At 35.8% G+C, this 17,540-nt stretch overlaps 1 protein-coding gene across 3 annotated transcripts in view; it reads left to right on the top strand.

The window, feature by feature from the left end:
• NCALD (neurocalcin delta) overlaps positions 1-17,540 on the top strand; it is a 534,430-nt gene that overhangs the window by 199,283 nt on the left and 317,607 nt on the right. The window contains exon 1 of one of the 3 annotated variants that reach the window (XM_074200738.1): positions 8,481-11,933. The exons of the other annotated variants lie outside the window; for them this stretch is intronic. The gene's annotated coding sequence lies outside the window, so the exon portion shown is untranslated. Of the gene's footprint in view, positions 1-8,480; positions 11,934-17,540 lie in introns of those variants that run through there. 3 annotated transcript variants of the gene reach the window in all.

Here is a 17,540-nt window from a genome sequence, read left to right as displayed (position 1 = left end):
ATTCATGGGTAAAACTATATGATTGGTTGGAGATCCCAGCAGTGGAGGCAGTAACCACCCCTCCTTCCACCTGGTTGTTGATTGATTGTGTCCACTGCAAGATTACTTAGTGATTTATGAATAACAAATTGGGCTTCCAGGAAAGGTTGAGATAACAGACCAGATTTCCTTAAAGGACAACTAGTGGGGTAGAGATAACAGATTTCCTTGACATAAGAATAGACCATTGAGATAGCAATCTTTGGGGGCATGGGGGGTGGAGGGGGCTGAGAGGGGAGATGGAAGTTAAGGGAAGAAAAAAAGAAAAAAGAAATTTACATGATAACTTTTATATTTGAAGGAAATAACAATTTACATATGGCAGAAATGCAGTGTCATACACAATCATCTTTTTTATGGTACTGTTATGGAAATGCTTGTTTTGTTCACGAATTGAAAATAAATTAAAAAAAGAATAGACCATTGTTTTAAAAGAAAAACTGAAGTTCTAAACTTAACTCAAGGACAATAAAACAGGGCTTAAGCAATTACAAAAATGTCAGTGGTGATACAGAATGAAATCAATTATGAAGTAAAATCAATTTGTTTTCAGCAACAATGTGCTAAATTGGAGATGAGAGGAATTTGAGGCAGAGACCAATTAGAAGGCTATTGGAATAATCTGATCTAGAGATGAAAAGTTTACTCCTGTTGAGTTTACAGTCTGGTCCATTATCTTTTTTCAGCTGATCTTGTTTCTATTCACATCTCCCCTATCTTGTAATTCTTTCCAAAACCAATTTCAACAACTAAATAGAACCTTCTGCTAGATATTGAGAAAGATGATATTAGGGAAGACATGGTCCTTAGTCTCAAAGAGCTTACAGCCTAGGGGACAGAGTTAATCTTACAGGAAAAAATGATAACATAAAATAATAATAACACTAAAAAAGTTTTCAAAAAGTGCTATGTGAGATTTAAAGGGAGAAGAAAGAAAGAAAGCAAGCAATAGAAAAACAATAATGTGGGGTAGCTAGATGGCGCAGTGGATAGAGCACTGGCCTTGGAGTCAGGAGTACCTGAGTTCACATCTGGCCTCAGACACTTAATAATTACCGAGCTGTGTGGCCTTGGGCAAGCCACTTAACCCCATTTGCCTTGTTAAAAAAAACTAAAAAAAAAAAAGAAAAACAATAATACAAAAGATACCTCAAAAATACTATTTTTAGATCTGAAGGGAGAAAGTCATTATTGACAATGGAGTAAAAAAGATTCTGTGAAAGAGATATCATTTGAATTGACCTTTACATTCTCTCTCTTTACATTAAAGTATGCCTAAGAATTCATTGATAGGAAGAAAATACTACAGGTGTAGAGAATAATTGAGTTAATCTACCGAAATTAAAAAAGAAACAGGGCATGAGTGGTTTTCTTTGCTATTAAGATTAATATAATCAGTGAATTTTAGAGTTTAATGACATTTTAAATATTACCTCCAACTTTTATTTAAATATTACCTTCTATATTTAAAGGTATAAAAAGTGAGGTCTATAGAGGTACATTTGATTTGCCATAGGCCATGTGGTTGGTACTCTAACCAATTTTTATCCCCCTCTGAACCTGCCACTTCCCTGCACTCCTTTTTGGACCACTCCTAGGCTGACCCACATAATTTTTCATATAATTTATATGGTTTTGTTTTGCTTATTTATTGTTTCATGGATGTTAGTCTTGTATCCACAAAACTCTGTGGTTCTGTAAGCAGAGACTATGCCTTATACAGAAGTTTCTCCCATAATTCCAAGCATATGGTAATCTGTTGGAGGGTTTTTGATTTGTTCTTTGTTGTTTGCTAGTATTGTGGTAGTCTGCTTTGAGAGAAAAATCTTTCCCTAATTATATTTCATGCTTTGCATTTTGTCCAATATAAGCTGTTATGCCTTTCTAATTCCCCATCTAAATATTTTGGATTTTTATGCAGGGCAGAGTGGGTAGCATAGAGAATGTGTATTTTTACATATTTCCCTGATTCTCATGTCTTTTGTTCAAGAGAATGCAAGTTCTAGGACAAAAAAAGTGGTACTATATTTCCCCATGTGTAAGATGCACCCTATTTTGAAAAATTTGGGATCTAAAAACCGGGAGCACCTTATACAGTGGTTGTAGATTTTTTTTACTGGCATTTTTTGCTTTTTTCACATGCTCATTGTTTCTCATTTGTTATCAGTATATTAGGTTACATTTTTGCCATGTTCTGCCCAGAAATGGCTCAGAAAAGACTTTTGTACAGTGCTGAATTCAAGTTAAAAGTGATCCAGTTTGCAAAAGTGAATGGAAATCATGCTGCTGAATGTCAGTTTGGTCCTCCTGCAACTGAGAAAACAATCTGAGACTGGCTACGGGAAGTGAAAATGCCACAGCAGAAGGCCATGGAAGGCAAGTCCATAAAATGACCTGATTTAGACAGGGGATTGAAGAGATAGATTGAAGAGCAAAGGGCAATTGGAATTCTTGTGTCCACCAAGATGGTTCAGAAGGAGGCAAGAAGAATTGTTGATGAAAAAGAAGTGATTGATTTCAAAGGAAGGCACAAGTGGTACTTTAGGTTCATGAAATGGAATGGACTGAGCATGTGTTCATGCACCAGACTTGCCCAAAAAATGCCTGAAAGCTATGAGCAGAAGGTCCTTGAATTTCCTGATGAACAAAACTTGAGTTCAATAACTTTATGTAACGAATTTTTTTCAAATTTCAGGCCCTAAAATTAAAGTGCATCTTATACATGAGGAAATATAGTATTCCATATCCATGATTATGCCTAGGCCCTCCACATATTGTTATGCATAATAATTAGCTTTATTTGTATCTTGTTTTCTTAGTAGACTATAACTTTGATATCATCACTTACCTAAACTTTGTATTGATCTATTGCCTACCCTGGTATTCTATATATCGTAGGAACTCTCATTTAACCTGGTATTCTACATACAGTAGGAACTTTCATTTTTTTAAAAGGATTTTTCAAGGCAAATGGGTTAAGTGGCTTGCCCAAGGCCACATAACTAGGTAATTATTAAGTGTCTGAGGTCAGATTTGAACTCAGGTACTCCTGACTCCAGGGCTGGTGCTCTATCCACTGTGCCACCTAGCCGCCCCTATAGTAGGAACTTAATATAAATTTGTTAAACAAATGAATGAATAGTTCTATGATTCTGTCAAATCATCAAGTGTTTACTGCTATTTTCCTGAATGTCCGTCCTATAGGAATTTTCCTACAGTGGGATAGGGCACTGGACTTAAATTAAAAATAATACAAAACAAAACTTGGGTTTGGATTCTACCTAAGACTTTCCCTAATTTCATAAAATTGGCCAAGTCACTTAATGTTTGTGAGCCTCAATTTCCTCATTAGTATATATTTTCAGTGCATTCCCCATGAAGTTGTTAAGGAAAGTACTCTATAAACGTTAAACTTCTCTATAGAGGTCAATTATTATTTGCCAAATTGACCTGGGATTTCAGATGCAGCAGGGGCCATAAACAGGATCTGTATATTTGAAATCTAATTTTGATTCACAGGTAGAGAGGCTCTTTACCCTTTTTTTGCAATTAGGAGTAGGGCAAAGTATATCTCTCAGGGAGTTATTCTATATTTCCTTCCTTGGATAAAAGAAAGATTTGCTGGTCTATTTTTAACATTGTTTTCTTGGAGTCTTGGTTGTGCTGTCATTTTCCTTAGAAGCTGATATTTCCAGAAACCTTCTGTATGGCATGTGTAGTTTTGAGGGAACAGGGGTATCTTATGCCTACTGCAGATAGGTAAAAGTCTTGGGAGATGAATGTAAAATGAGGAGAATGGACAGGTGGTTTCTGAGATCCCTTTCAGATCTAGATCTATTGACCTAAGAACCTGTAATTCCAAAAATCTCATCCAGGATTTACCCTGAGAGTCTACAAACCTCAATGAAAAGAAAAACCAAATGTGAATGCAATAGAATGTTACTGTGATGTAAAAAACCCACAAATATGATAAACACAGAGAAGCATAGAAAACTTAAATGAACTGATGCACAGTCAGGAAAATAATATTGACTGTAATAATATAAATGAAAAGAACAACAAATAGAAACAAAAAAACTTGAAAATGAATGTCACCAAATTACAAAGAATAAGCATGGCTTCAAAGAAGATATATTTAGAAGATGCTTGCCCCATTCTTTTGCAGAGGTGAACAGTGTATATGTTATCACTTTGGGGGAGTTTATATGGATTTGTTTTGATTTTTCCCTTCTTTTTCTTTTTAAATATTTCTTTGTTGTATGAGATGACTCTCTGGATGGAGGGAAGGGAAAGAAAAAAATCAAGAAAAAATAAACCAAGTGGACTGTTGAACAGCTTTTGTGTAAATCTCTTTAGTCAGTTGCTCAAAGAATGTTCTGTGATGCCAGCTGTGGACCATTTTTGGCTGTTCATCCTGATGCTCTCTATTCCTTAGCTGTTCATTGCATTTACCTCTGAGCAGAATTGAGTGGAGTCTGGTTTTGATTTGATAGGAGTTCTGCATGCTATAGGCACTGTATCTAAAAGAAGGAGCAAAGGAAGATCAGTTTATATCTGAAATGTCCTTCAACATTTCTTCTAAGAAGGACAAAGAGAGATGCCTTTCTGATGTGTCCCATGTCCATAAGAGAAGGATCAAAGCAAAGACTTTTGATACAATAGAATGAAACTCTTGGAGGGCAAAGATTGTCTCATTTTTGTGGACCTGCCTTGCTGACCTTATTATCTAGAACATATCAAGTGCCAATTAAGTGTTTCTAGATTGTCTGATAACAATCATCAATCAATCAACAATGTTTGTTAATTTTCTTCTGTTGCAAAGAAGAATTGGACTAGCTGAGAGAACATGCATGAATAATTAAGAGATTAGATAAACGTGAAACTAGGGCAGCTAGGTGGCATAGTGGATAAACTGCTAGAACTGGAGTCAGGAAAAACTCATCTTCCTGAGTACAAATCTAGTCTCAGACATTTACTAGCTGTGTGACTCTGGGCAAGTCACTTAACCCTGTTTGCCTCAGTTTCCTCTTTTATAAAATGAACTGGAGAAGGAATGACTAATGACTAATGGAATGACTAATCCAGTACCTTAAATAAGAAAAATAATAAACAAACAAACAAATAAATAAATGAGAAAACCCCTGATGGAACCATAAAACATTGAAAATGACTGAACAATAATAACAAATGTGAAATGGCTGACTGTGGAGGGGGTGACAGGCATTTTAAGACTGAAGGCACAAGATTAAGCTTCATGGTAGAGGTAAATTAGAGTTGAGCCTTTAAGGATGAGTAGGACTTGGATAAAGTGAGGTTGTGGGTATATCATTTAAGATGACAGGTGTTGTATGAATAAAATGAATGGAGGCAGAAATAAGGATAGTGTATGTGAGAAACTAACACCTCTGTGATTGAAGTAGGAGATAATCTGGAGAAAGTTGTAAGGTAAAAGGAGTGGAGAAAGATGGTAGCAGCATGCAGGTTCCAATTGGAGATGGAAATACTGAAGTGAAAACAGATTTCCTAAATTGTTTCTATTTTCCCAGACCTCTGCTGTGAAATTATATTTTCCCAAGCAATTTAAACAAAAATCAGGAAAGAAACCTTTAAAATTGTAATCTCATGGTTATCCAGTATGTGTTGTAGGCTTCTGATATATGGCAACCCTCGTAACTATCTTTGCTTCCTTGCTTCAGTACAACAAAGAAGAATTAAATGCACCGCCTCTTGTCTGGCATTTTGTGTTAGCCTTCTAACTGACCTTCTGTCTCAAGGAGTCTCCACTTATTAGTTCTCCACTTGCCAATCTGTTCTTTACCCAATTGCCAATACTTGAATCATGCCACTGTTTAAAAACCTTTGATGACTCCCACTTTAGGATAAAATCCTTGGCATTAATGATTGACTACTGTCTCATTATTCTCCTTCATTCAACTTACTAGCTGTGTAACCTTGGGTAAGTCACTTATCTCTGATTGACTTTTGTCCAGGGTCATCTCCAGTTGTCTAGATTCCTATCTGGCCACTGCACCCAGATGACTCCAAAGGAGAAAGTGAGCTGGTATACTACCCCTGTTACTCAAATACAATTCATGTGCATGTCATGACATCACCTCGCTGATGCCACAATCTTCAAGAATGTACAAGTGTCATCAATACACTAACATTCAAGTCAACAACTTTTATTAAGTAACTACTAGTTTCAAGGCACTTCATTGCCACATTCTATCAGAACTATACTGTAACTGTAGCATGTTGTCTTTCATTTCTGCCTAGTCATCTCATGTTTGTAGTTTCAGGCAATCCCCTTCATATCTTACTGTTGAAAATCATTTTCTTCCTTTAAGGCTTAGCTCAGATGTTACCTTCTATGTAGAAGGCTTCACAGAACTCATAGCTAAAAATTATGTCTTTATCCTTAAATTTTCTTAGAGCATTTTATTTGGATCTCCCTTCTGCTCCTAACATCTTCTACCATGTATTTTGTTTACCTATGTGTCTTAGTGTAAAGTCATTCAGAGCAGGTACCATATTGATTCTTCTCAGTGCCTTTCCTTGTGCTGCTTGTTGAGTCACATTTACCCCTTCCCCTTCCCTCTTATAATTGTTGATGAAGAAACAGGTAAGGATATGGAAGCCAGCCAATCCAAGATTGAAATTCAAGACTAGATAGACTCTTTTCTCTGATGATAGAAAGTCTTTATAGGATCACATCCTTGTCACATCTCAGTATCAGTAAGTAAAGTGATTCAGAGAAAAGCTTTATGAGGGAGAATGGAGTAAGCCTTTCTTAAAGAGTCAGTACTAAATACTTTATAATTATTATTTCACATGATTCTCCCAACAACCCTGGAAGGTAGAAACATTTATTATCTTCTTTTTACAAGGCAAGCAGAGATTAAATGATTTGCCCAAGTTCACACAACTGATAAGTATCTGAGGGAAGTCTTCTTGACTCCAGGTCCAAGGGACCAACTAACTGCCTCTAACGAAGTACTCTGTGTTATGAATTGTGCTTGTTAAGATAATTATCCGAGCTTCCTGTTGAAGTTGTTCCTAGCTTGCAAATAGAAATCAGGACATTTGTATGAAGAAGTATAGTTTGATTGAAACTGGCCACTGAGTAGAATGATCACCTCAGGAGAAGTGGGTCAAGATCCCACAACTGAGAACTGGAAGAAGTCAAGGTCATTTAGTCTATCTGCTTAACTTTACATAAGAGGAAACTGATGAGATCAGAGCAAATCAAACATGTGGATTTGTTTCCCTTTCCTGTTGTATTTTATCAATTCTTGTGTGTGTGTGTGTGTGTGTGTGTGTGTGTGTGTGTGTGTGTGGTGTGTGTGAGTGTGAGGTGGGATGAGAGAGAGAGAGAGAGAGAGAGAGAGAGGGAGAGGGAGAGGGAGAGGGAGAGGGAGAGGGAGAGGGAGAGGGAGAGGGAGAGGGAGAGGGAGAGGGAGAGGGAGAGGGAGAGGGAGAGGGAGAGGGAGAGGGAGAGAGAGAGAGAGAGAGAGAGAGAGAGAGAGAGAGAGAGAGAGAGAGAGAGAAAGAGAAATTTGGTTATCTAAGTCTGAGGTGAGATGCCTGCCAGTTCTCTGTTTTGGCTTCACAAGCTTAGCTAAGAATAAATCAGCTTTGTCTATGGTATACACTACTTTTTTTTTCTTTTTAACTCATGACCCAGGAGGCATTTTTCAGGGATAGGTAATATGCTCACAGACTTTGGCATTACTGAAAAGTCTATGAATGAGCCTTGTATATGCAGGAATGTACAGTGTGTTCCAAAAGTCTCAGTGGAGTATTAAAGTTCAAAACTACAATTGAGACTTTGGGGATACCTTATATATGTTTGAGTGGAGACCTAAGTTTCTTTTAGAACTAAAAAAAGAACTAAAGAACTTTTAGAACTAAAAAATGGTTTCATTTCCTGTCTTTATTATATTACAAAGTAATGCTAATAGTTTATAGTTATGTAACATTTTAGCACTCACTGTCTCATACCAATTCTGAAAGTAAATAGCACAGGTATTATTTCCTTCATTTTACAGATCAGAAAATTGAGAGGATATGAGAGAGGATAAATGGAATACTTTTAACTCAGAAATAAAGTGACAAAACTAAAATTATAGATTTGGAACTGGACCTCAGAGACTATTTAGTCTAATCCTTTCATTTTACTAACAAGGAGTTTATGTGGCTAAATGTGAAGTGAGGAAGACTTGAGTTTGAAGTCTGCTTCAATTACTTTCTAGCAAGAAGAAGATAGAAGATAGAAGAGTTTTGGTGAAACATTCAAGAAATACCAGTTACTATTATTAAGAACTGGGGGGGAAGGGGCGGCTAGGTGGTGTAGTGGATAAAGCACCGGCCTTGGAGTCAGGAGTACCTGGGTTCAAATCTGGCCTCAGACTCTTAATAATTACCTAGCTGTGTGGCCTTGGGCAAGCCACTTGACCTCATTTGCCTTGCAAAAACCTAAAAAAAAAAGAATTGGGGGGAAGAGAATAATCATTTATATACTACCTACTATATACCAGGTTTTACAAATATTATCTCATTTGATCTTCACAACTCTGAGAGGGAAGTGCTATTATTTATCTCCATTTTACATTGGAGGAAACTGAGACAGAGGTTAAGGGACTTGCCATCCTACAGTTAGTATCTGAAGCTGGATTTGAATTTAGGTCTTCTTGACTCCCAGCCCAGTGCTCTAGCCACTGTACCACTTCACTGAAGAAGGAAATTTAGAAGGGCAATTTGTTACTACAAATATAAATTAAAAAAAAGAAAAAATATACTCTATGTAACAGAAGTTTACAGTTTCCCATACAATTCTCTTCTGTTCCTACTAATAACCAATAAGAATAATTTGCACTTTTATGGTACATTAAGGTTTTCAAAGTGCTTTACATATATTATCTCATTTGATCTTTACAATAACTCTTTAAGATAGGTATTGGTTGGTTGGTTGTTTCTTGCTCTTGAAAAGGACCAATATGGTATCACTATGTTGATAACAAGATGTAGTGTTTCTTACTGAGGTGGATCAACCAATATGAACTTGGAAGCTTCTACCACAAATTGGGCACAAATAGTTCATATGGCCATTTAGAGTGGAGATTTTCTTAAATTTGTGCATCTCTTGTTTCTTCTGAGCTATTGCAATTCTGCTTTGCTCATTGAATATGGTGCCTTTCTTGATGCGAGCCCATCACATTGGGCTGTCTTGTGCCAGAGTCTCCCATGATAAGTAGTTTTATCTCTATTATACAGATGAGATAACTGAGAGTGAGAAAGTTTTATCTCTATTATACAGATGAGATAACTGAGACTGAGAAAGTTTAAGTGACTTACCCAGGATTACACAGTGCAAAAAGTGAGCCAGATTTGAATTCCAATTTTCCTGATTCCAATATCAAAATTCATGCTTGATTTCACAATTACAAAAAAGATAAGTGGTGAGGGAGAGGTATAGAGTATATGGAGATGACTCTGAAAGCTCCCACTGGAAGAGCACCCACCATATGGCTATTTGAGTTTTTCAAGGAAGTACCAGTAGCTCCCTTACAGGTGGTGTTTATTCCTAAGCAGTTTTTTAAAAGAAATTAATAATTCACTTTCCATGATGGAGAATCAGGGAAAAAACCTGATCATATTTCTTAAAACCCACCTTTTCTTCTAACTTCACTTTCTAACAAAAGACAGCACTATTTTTCCATTTATCTAAGTTCCCAATTTTAGTGTCTTTCTAGATGCTTCACTTTCACTTCTACACATCTAGTTTCTTGCCAGTTCTACTTTCTCAGTTTCCTTTTGTTTTTTTCCCCTTCTCTTCACTTTCATGGCCACTGCAACTACTTGTTCATTTGAATTCAATTAAAATAAAAGCCCTAAAGACAGACTCAGGTCTGGAATTCTAGTCTCTTGACTTCCAGCAGACTTTTCCTGCACATGAGATAATAGGAAAGACTGGATCAAACACCAGCAAATCTTTATTCAACTGTTCACCTAAATGGAAGGAGATGGTATATTTCATCTTTATATGAGTTTCATTTTTTCCCTTGTAGCAAAACTGGGTTGATGACATCGTGTTTCATAGCCAGCTGCTTGTGGAGGGGACTTGCAGCTAACTCCTCTATAGGTCTATTATTATGTATAAAAAGCTTTCAGATTGCAATCTCCAGCAATTTTCTCTGCTGAGCTTTTTGCTCAGCCTAGTGCCCCAGTCCTCCTTTTTTTTTCCCAACCAATGGCCATTATGTTGTGAAATAGCAGGCATTCACCATGGTGAGCATCCAGTACTAATTGAACTAGCTACAGAATGTGATTGGAATCTATTAAAATGTTCACTAACAAAGATCTATCTTAATGTCTCAGTAGATGAAATGATTACCTTCCCCTCCAAAAAAAATCAAAGGTGATCAAGATTATTACATTTTCCTTTTTCACAATGTAGATTCCTCAGAGAGCTTTATTGAGCATATCTAATTCAGAGCTTTGATACAAAGATGTTCCTTACTTTATAAGAGAAACAACTTTATGACATAGAGTTATTTCAGTTTTTTTAGAAACATGGGCCTTCTGGATTTCCCATGAGATATGCTGGATTTCTATACTATCTATAGATTATGAGGTTCATAGGTACATATGCTTGGTGTTGGAAGGGCTTTTAGTAATCCAGTCTAATCATTCCATTTTACAGATGAGAAAACTGTGTCTCATCATGAATTTTACAAGGTTCATAGAGATATTAAGTGGCAATAGAGGTGAAATTGTAAGGTATGAGTTTAATTAATAATAAGATCTCAGATTTAAAGCTAGAAGAGACCTTCAAGGTCATCTAATCTAATTCCTTCATTTCCCATGTGGGAAAAATGAGTCCCAGAGAGGTTAAATGACTTGCCAACAGTTACATGATTAGTGGTAGATCTGGATTTTGAACCCAGATCCTTTGGCTCCAAACTCAGCACTTATTCCATTTGAGTGTTTTTCTAGTATATTGCTGTTCAGTTGTTTCAGTCTCTGTGATCCCATTTGGGATTTTCTTGGCAAATATATAGAATAGTTTACCATTTCCTTTTTAAGCTCATTTTACAGGTGAGAAAACTGAGGCAAATAGGGTTAAATGATTTGACCAGGGTTACACAGCTAGCAAGTGTCTGTGGCCAGATTTGAACGCATGGAAATGAGTCTTTCTAACTCAGGACCTGATACTCTATCCATTGTGTTATTTAGCTTTCAAGTATATCATAAGATATGAAGGTTGTATGAATAAAACCACTGTAGAGTCTGAAAGGATCATGTAATTATGGTCATTGCTCTAAGGACTTCTGGGGAAGATCAACAGTCCTTTAACAAAAAAAAAAAAAGAGTTCCACTCTGAATTTGTTCAGCTGTAAAAAATGAAATGCCAAGATTCTGATATAAAAACTTAGCAAACCAAAGTTCAGTGTGGAGATCCAGATGTGGCTGTCAGTGACTGTGGTAGGTAGCACTATTCTGGGCAGTTAACAAACTTAGAAATTAGTAAGAATGTTCCTCCTTGCTAATGGCCTAACAATTTTTCAAGTCCTCAGGTCACTTTGTTTCTGTTATGTAACTTAGAAGAATGAAGTTATTTTTGGTTGGAAAACAAATGTCCTCCAAGAGGATAAATCTAAGTGCCAGATACATCCTGATTCATCTCACAATTACTGAGATAAGAGAACCCTAGAAATAGCAGAACTTGCTTTTCTGTATTTTATTTGGCATCACAATTCCAAGTTAATCTTTAATGCTTGAAAACAGAGCCTACAGAATGAAGTCCTATCTGTGGAATATTAGGATTTGGAAATTGGAAGGGAGCCTTCTAGCCCAACCTATGCATGAAGGGAATTCCCTCTAGAGTATACCTGGTAAGTATATCCAATTTCTGCTTGTGGGTCTCATCATATCTTGGTGCAGAACATTACTCTTTGGGGTGATTCTGTTAGGAAGTTTATTTATCTATATATTTTATTGACACAGAATCTAAATTTACCTCTTTCAAGCTTGTGCTCATTATGCCCAAATCTACCTTCTGAGTTCAAACAGAAGTCTCAGCTCTGCCCTGTATGATGATCTTAAGGCTGAACTAATACTTATATGATATGGCCTCAGAATTTTTCCACCATTCTGGTTGTCCTTTTTGGAGTCTTTTTAATAGGGTCAGAAGACCGAGGTTCAACACCTGACTCCGACAGCTTGGCCACACTCAAACATAGTTCCTTCTGTAAAAAGAGGCTAACATTTAAGGCAACCAGTGATTATACTTCATAAAATTTACATGAAAACTAGGTTTATTGTAAGAGGAATAAATGAACATGTATGTGAACTCCAAAGAGTTTACAATCCATATAAAAGTTTACATTTTTATAACAACAAGATAAAGGAAGGAGGAGATGACAGGCATCTCTGCCTAAAGAGGCATGGCATGGGTGGAGGGAAGGTACAGGATAGGTGGGAAAAGGACAAAAACCCCCTCCAGAAGGGGAAATAAGGCAATGGCAAAAGTGGCATTTTTTTCCCTTTGGGGACTGCTAGGACATGACTATTATCTCCTTATGGGACCATAAAGGGCCCAACTGCACAAGCCTAGTGCAGTCTGGTGCCTATTGATACCCAAGGACATCCAGTTCAAACAACACATTATGTTAGCTGGCAGTCTTCAGGGTTCCTGCATATCTTGGGTCCAGTGTTTTTGGAAAATATGACATCTCAAAAAGACAACTTCAGAGGACCTCAACATTCTTTAATAGGTTCAGATGACATATTACATATAAGGCATATAATCACCATATATTATTAATATAAAAATGTATTGATAGTCCAGGTCACCTCTTTGAATGAGGTCTTTCATGTAAATATATTCTAATAAAAACAATTGCCACAGTAATACTGTGCTTCATCACAAGGTGCTATATAACCAGAAGCTATTGTGATTAGAATATTGGTACTTTTGCTATTTATTCCTGGGTATTATTTTTTTGCCTATAGAAAGCAGCATCTTATTTACCTTCATCTCTGTTTGACTTCAGATTAGGGCTGTATGCTCTCAAAAGTATTAATTTTTCTTTTCATCTCCCATCTGCTTAATAGTTATTTTCTCATTTCTGACAGATTTATTATGCTGACAAGCCTGTATCTAAATAGAATGTCTATATTTGATTGCAATTGTTTGCCATTTTCTGTTTCTGTTTGTTTAATTAGAATGCAGAAAATGTACAGAACCTGAGCCCTCTCAATAAATACTGTAATCAAAATCAGTATCAAAAATTGCCATAAGTTGATCTAAGTATTTATATTTTTCACCAATATATAGTAAGAAATCTTTTCTATTATAAAAAGTTTCAAATAGTTATTTACTTATTCTTATGCCAGTAGATGACTTCTTCATGTTTATTTGAGTTCTCATGCTATTATTTATTTATTTTGCTGGGTAATTCATGAGATTTTTTGATAAAATATATTCTGAGAGTCTTAGCCCAATCACAATGTGTGAGAGAGTCAAAACTGATATCAGAGAGACCTAGTTCAAATTCTGTCTCTCAATATATTAGTGGTATGACCATGAGCAGTTTCTTAACCTCAGTTGTTCCAGACTACTCCTTAAGATTAGAAATTATACCAAGTTGCATTAATGGAAGGAAATTTATGAATTTTCACAGTTATGAAATAATAGATATGGATTCTACACTTCTACCAAAAGAATAATATGCATATATATAAATTGTATCTCTCTCTCTGTGTATATATACACAGAGAGAGAGATACAATTTATTTATAATTCCTTGAGAACTTATCAGTTGCCCAATTCATTGATTCAATAAATATTCTCTATAAGGTATGAACTTTTTATGTTCAACCATACACTTATCTTCAGAGGTATATGTGTGTGTGAAGAAATTCATTAATACGCACATCCAAACATATATACATATATATTTGTATATATGCATGTGTATATAGTCATAATAGGGACTGAGCCTGTAATTTCATTAATATAAAAAACTCAAAGGAGAGGAATCTCCTTCCACCAATGCAGGTGGGCATCTTCTGTGCAATTTAAAGAATGACCTAGAACAATAAAAAGCCAAGTGACTTGCCCAAAGTCACACAGTCAATTGTGTCAGAATCCAGATCATGTCCCACAGACTTCAAGACCTCTATAGCCACTATTCCATACTGTTTTTCATATCTACAAATAACTGTATGTATATTTAGATGTATATTCATGCACATATAGACAAGTCCCTGGATGTCAGTATCTTCTTCTTTAAAATGAAAGGGTTGACCCAGGATTTTCAAATTCCTCTACAGCTCTCCCATTCTATTAATTTCTAAGTAAATATAGATAGGGTGAGACTAATGTCTTTTACACTGGAATGATATCAGTTAACTTAAAATAGGTCAAAGGCTTACTGAAGCATGAATCTCCTTCTGTTCCTGAAAAATTTTGGCTGTTGAAGAATCTGCTTCATTTTTAAATAGTCTATTTAATTAAATATTAATTTAATTAGAATGTAACCTGTACAGTTTAACTTAACATTTACCCATTGTTGGCATCTTCCCTTCATTTATTTTTACATTCATTCATTCATTCAAAAATGTCCATGAAAGTCTTTTCAGTTCTTTAAAGTTAATTAATATCCAAATCTGTGTATATCTGTCTCTCCCTGAGTTAACAGAAACATTCCAAAGACACTATGACAGAACCCTCTATGGAAGAGGACACATAGGGAACCAAAATGTCTTGTATTACAATATTCTCCCAGCCTGAATTTCCAGTTGATTTTCATGTGTATTGTCAGGTTCTTTTGATGACCTTTGCTTTCAGTCATTTGGGGTCATCCTTTGGAGTAACTCTGAAATTCCCATTTCTGAGAGAGATGAATCTCCACCAGCTGTGTTTAGATAAACTCTTAAAGAAACTGGTTTCTGTTAGTTCTTTGTTTAGATGTACCCATTTTTCTTTCCTTCCTAAACTCTTGTCTCCTTAGTTGCTTTGGATAGGAATAACCTTCTGCTGTATATTTTTGTTTTGTTTTGTTTTGTTTTAAACAGCATTTCAGAAAACTACTAGTTAGAGTTGGCCTTTCAAGACAGATTCTCTTTCCAGGAAGGTTACAACATTAACATCTGCAGTTCATTTCATCATCATTTGTATCATTTATATTGAAACACCACATTTTAATTTTGTTGTTGTTGAGTGTAATTGTGTTCAATTCTGACCTGAGGTAATTCAGTTAGTAGGTTTCTGAGGCAAGACTTGAAGTCTCTTCTAATTTAACTTGCTCCCTCTTAGTGGTCATTTAGCTGACCAATACCTCTCAAAAGGTGCTACTCTGACTCATGTCCAGGCTCTCCTCCCCTCTAATCTACCTGTGCCCACATCCTTGCCCAGGTCTTTTCTATACTAATTTCTTCACATGCATATCTTGTTCCTTATTCCACCTTGCAACTTTTGAGATTTTTGTGCAGGTGGAAAGTTGAATGCTTAATCATAATGAATCCCATTCAGTAAAACAGTTATAATTTAGAGGAATGTGTCAAACTCAGGTAGAATTGGATCCCTAATAGGCCACATGTTGCTTTAGAAGAACACAAATTAACATTCTTTATATTGTATTGTGTTTTTATTTTTTTACAAAAACATTTCTCAAATATATTTAATCTTGGTAGATAGACTCAGGTTTTATTCTAGCAGCAAGCTATGAGTTTGATACCCCTATCTTAGAGAAGAAAGAAGAAATTATAATTCAGAAAGAATTAGCAAATACATTAAAATTAATTTTTAAACTGAAGGGTTTGCTAATCATAAAAAATGATAATTAAGCATTCATTTTTGCAAGTTGGATGGAGTTAGATTACTTTTCTTGATGAAAAGCATCAGTTTCACCAGTCTCTTTCTTGGAGATAAGACACCAGGAGAAGGAGATAGAGAGAGGGAGGTCAATAGGCTAATATTTTCTTATCATGTTGGGTAATTCATGAGCTTTTTTTTTTGTAAAATATATTTTGAGAGTCTTAGCCTCAAGATGATCATTTGTCCATTGGAGAAAAGAAAAAAACAATTTGGCGGGGGTTGTTGGGGTTTTTTGAGTTTAGTTGGGTTACAGAAATTACCATTTGTCCAATTGGAATCCCTGTTGCCTGCTTCATAGCTATTCTTGAAGACCGAATGCTTTTATATTCCAAATTCTTTTCTATATGTAACTGTCAGTGACCCTATTTTAAGTGACAGATGAGTTTTCAGTTGAGAATGTCTAGTCTTTTTAAAAACAGAAAGCTGTACCCTCAGTTTGGTCAATATGGTCCATTGCAACCTCTTTTTCTAAAACCTATTATTTGAGCTAGAATTTAGAAACAGAAAGTTCGTATAATGATGAGTACATTGATACTGGCAATGTTGGCATCCAAGGAGGCAAGGGTCTAATGTTCTTTAAGGTAGTGACATGCAAAGACAGAAACAACAGTCAAAGGGTTTACATTTTACTTGAAAGACACAATATGAACACAGATAAACATAAAACAGTGAAGAAAAATGGGAATAGATGGACAGAGTTCTAATAAATAGCTTGAGGCATCAGAAAACAGTGAGATATATATGAACTGAACCTTGTAGCAATATAAAGAATTTTAGAGGTAGAAATGAGGAGGTATTACATTCCAGATATGAGAATGACTCGTACTTGGGAACTCTGTGTAACAAGAAAAATAATAGTAATAATAATAATAGCTAGCAATTGTATAATGTTTTAATGTTTACAGAACATTTTACAAATATCTCATTTGTTCTTACAATAACCCTATTTAACCTTGGGGAATCTAATGTTTAGAGAGATCAGATGACTTGCCCAGGGTCACACAGCTAATTAAGTATGGGAGGAAAGTTTTTAATTTGAATTTTTCTGATTTCATATCTGGCACTCGATCTTTTTTTTCTACCTTGCTGCCTTTCAATGACTTTTCATCTGAATTATTATTCTGATTTTCATTGTGGCATGGAGGTGACCTATGAATTCATGATCTAATTTTGAGGTAGTTGTATTGGGTCTTTGTAATCATTGTTTCTAGTTATTCACTAGCTATTTGTAATCACATTTTCAAGCTATTCACTAAACATCTCTTTAACAGCATTTCATGAATATATGCCAGGAATTAGACAAGTTTAATGACTTGTGGTTTGCAGACTTCATTGTCTTCCTTTAAACAAACAAACCCAAAAAACAGATCAAAAGCACTTCACTATTGTTGGTCTCAGGTTCATCTCCTATCAGATGAGTTAAGCATGTGAAGACACCCCCCCCCCCCAAGTACACTCCCCCAGGAGAATGGGCAGATGAGAACAATTCAATCTAACAGACATGAAAGTGGCTTAAACTGACACTGTGGAGTGCTTAGAGTTTGGTCAGACATACCACCTGAACTACTGATAGTCATCCTGACTTTTGTCCTGCCCCTGGATTTAGATGATTCTGAAA

Source organism: Macrotis lagotis, chromosome X (assembly GCF_037893015.1).
Source record: "Macrotis lagotis isolate mMagLag1 chromosome X, bilby.v1.9.chrom.fasta, whole genome shotgun sequence".
Classification (NCBI taxonomy): domain Eukaryota; kingdom Metazoa; phylum Chordata; class Mammalia; order Peramelemorphia; family Peramelidae; genus Macrotis; species Macrotis lagotis.
The sequence above is the reverse complement of the archived record's forward strand: the minus strand, read 5'-3'. Positions and strand labels throughout refer to the sequence as shown.